Source organism: Onychomys torridus, chromosome 7 (genome assembly GCF_903995425.1).
Source record: "Onychomys torridus chromosome 7, mOncTor1.1, whole genome shotgun sequence".
NCBI classification, from domain to species: Eukaryota; Metazoa; Chordata; class Mammalia; order Rodentia; family Cricetidae; genus Onychomys; species Onychomys torridus.
In genome coordinates this window covers 35,638,241-35,641,386 of record NC_050449.1, presented here as the reverse complement: position 1 = coordinate 35,641,386, position 3,146 = coordinate 35,638,241, and positions in this window count along the sequence as shown.

The window sequence follows — 3,146 nt, the reverse complement described above, 5'->3', positions numbered from 1 at the left end:
CGTTGTGTGGGCTTGTCTTTATTTTATTTTGTTGTTTGTTTCTTTTTGTTTTGTTTTGTCAAGACAGGGTTTCTCTGTGTGGCCTCGGCTGTCCTTTCACCTCCTTAATGTCTTATAAGGAAAATGTTGAACCTAGGTTAATCGCAACTTCAAAAAACGCTTGTCTTTCCTTGTCATCCTAAGACATCTTAACCCCCCCCCCCCCAAGTATGCCTGGAAGTCGTGGTGAACTTGTGGTGGTGTTTGGGGTTTTCTGTTTCTTGATTTTTGTGAAGGTCTCACTGTGTCCCCTCTGTCCCCTTCTCTCCCTTCCCCTGTGATGGTTAAACGTTCATTCGGGTTCATGGCTGCGACAGAGGTGAGGCACATTCTCCTCCATCTTGGGGTGTGACTTCTAGTGGTCTGGTGATCTCAGAAGTTTTATTTCACCGTCTCATGTGGCTCTGTTTGGGCTCTGGTCAGGAAAAGACCATGCCAGGGAGCCTGCAGGGGGCAAAGCTGCTCACCGTACCTTGGTCTAAAAGCACGGAGCAAATTCAGTCATTTTAGCAACAGAAGACTTTTTAAGTCATCAGTTATTCAGATTTGATGCACTACTGTTCAAGAAATTTGTTCCCTTTGTTAAAGTATATATAAAATATATATATATTGCCATGAACTTGTTTGAACATTCCCCTATTAACATGTTAACATCCATAGTTATAGTTCCTTAACTCATTATAGTAGTACTGCTTGGTGTTTGGTTTTGTTTTCTGTTTTTCATCCGTCTGAGGGGTGTTTCTGGAGGTGTTTACCCAGGCTGCATTATGCAGTTGACTGCAGCCTTGGCTCTGGACGCTTCACACAGGCACTTCGTACAGTGCTTGCTCATGCTGTGAGTGGCTGCAGACGTGCTTGAAACACCTCAGTTCAGCTTCTAGCCTACTGTGCCTCAGTGTTGACACGGTGTTTGCAGTGCATACCAGGCCGTCTTCTCTTCCACATAACAGTCTGTGGAGAGCAAAGCCATCCAGTGGCTGTCGCCCCTCAGCATGTGAATATCAAATTAGTACGTCTTTGGGCTGGATTGTGTCGAGACGTTTGATTCAAAACTTGCTGTGTGGTATGCTGACTTGAGTGTCATAAAGATTGTGAAATGAATTTGGGCTTGGTATTAGAACAGAATTACTAGCAATTTCTGAAAGAGCCCCACATATACTAGTACTGGGTATTTAGGCAAAGCAGTGCTCTCAGCACTGGTGATTAGAAAATCAAACTGTTAGGACGGAGAGCAGGCTCAGTGGCTGCGTGTGTACTGCTCTCCCACAGGACCCACGTTTGGCTCCCAGCATCCATACTAGTAGACTCACAGCCACCTGTAACTCCAGCTTAGGGGGCCTGACAGTCTGTTCTGGTCTCCTGAGCATATGTGGCATATACTCACACAGATGCACACCCATACACAAAAGTAAAATCTAAATAAAACCAAAATATCAGTCAACTTTGTGAAACATCAAAGATGCTCCCAGTATCAAATTTCCAGCTAGTATTTAATTATCCATGTAAAAAATAAGTAAGTACATCCATGTCACTAGTATAAATATTTGCTTTAAGTAGAAAAATTCTATCTAAACCAACAATTGTTCTAGACCAACAATTGTGTTAAGTGAGTTTCTTTACAGTTTATTATCAATAGATATGTGGTTTGTGTGCCTATTTTATATGCCTGTAAACTCCAGGCTGCATAAGAATTTTTCTGGTGACAAGGGGCTACAAGTTAAGAAGTCCTGACTTAGTTCACATCCTAAGGTGAGGCCAGTGCTTTAAGCACATCAGAACATTTCCAGAGATCTGCTCTCCACCTTTCCCCAGCCCTTCTGAGGACCCACACTCATTCCTGGAGGAAGAGACATTCAAGACACCATTCAGGAGGTAAGAGCAGGTCTTAGCTCCAGAACTGAGAAATGAAATTCCGTTTTCAGATCTTTCTTACAGCATAAGTAAGGTGACGTGTGCCCATGATCCTAGAACTCGGGAGGTGGAGGCAGGAGGATCAGACGTTCAAAGTCATCCTTGGCTACATCAGGAGTTTAGGGCTAGCCTGGTATATCTGAGACTCTATCTCAAGTAAATGAAAAGGAAACAGCCAACACTCCAGCTCTGCTGTGGCAGGAGCACAGACAGACTAAGGTCTGGTTCACTGATTTCCTTAGCTGCTTGTCTTCGGGCTCATCAGTTTGCCCCCTCCCCAATTATTTGACCTTCCAATTGCTCATTTCCCTCTTTTCTACTTAAAATGGAGGCTCGGATCCCTGATTTAATCTTCTTTTGCTTTTATAAATATATAAACATTTGATGCAACAAAGTTCTCTCAGAGGACTTCTGTGGCTATGGCTCACACTTTTTTTTAATTTTTTTTTTTTGTTAAATGATTTTACATACCAACTACAGTGTCCCCTCCCTCCTCTCATCCCGTGGCCTCTCCCCACCTCCTTTCTGCCCCTCCTCCACCCCCATCCACTCTTCAGAAAGGGTAAGGCCTCCCATGGGAGTCTGTTTGTTCTTGACTTGATATTTCTGTTTCAGTGGGATCTCTCTCTTCACCCAGAGGTTTGGTGGTCATGCACTGCCTCCTCATCTGGGCCACAGCTGTGGCTCCCACAGTGCCTTTCCTGATTCGTTTCAGACTCGGCATGGTACACTGTGGTCTCCTGTGAGACTTAGAAGGTGGAGGTGTGGCTTTGGCCTTCTTTAGGTCTTGGGAAGATGAAGCTGTTTAGAAAACATCTCACTTGAGTGCTGTTGCCTCATCACTTGGCTGGCCCCACAACACCTGCATTTCCTGTCTCATCCCCTTCAGCTTCTCCAAATTCTGGGCTCCCTCTTTGTGTGACTCCACAACAATGAGGGCCCTGACATCTAAAGAGGAGCAGTCTCACCTCAGAGTTGAGGCTTACTGACGCCAGAGACATGAGTCACCTCAAGAGGGTTGACTGTTCTTCCAGAGAACTGAAGTTCAGGTCCCACCCCCCAAGTCAGGTGGCTCACAGATGCCTGTAACATCAGCCCCAGGGGATCTGAGGCACCTGCAAGAGCATGCTTATATACACACAGAAATAAAAAAGTTTATTTTTTGTTAAAGTTGAGGCTTTCAGAGATTAAGGATC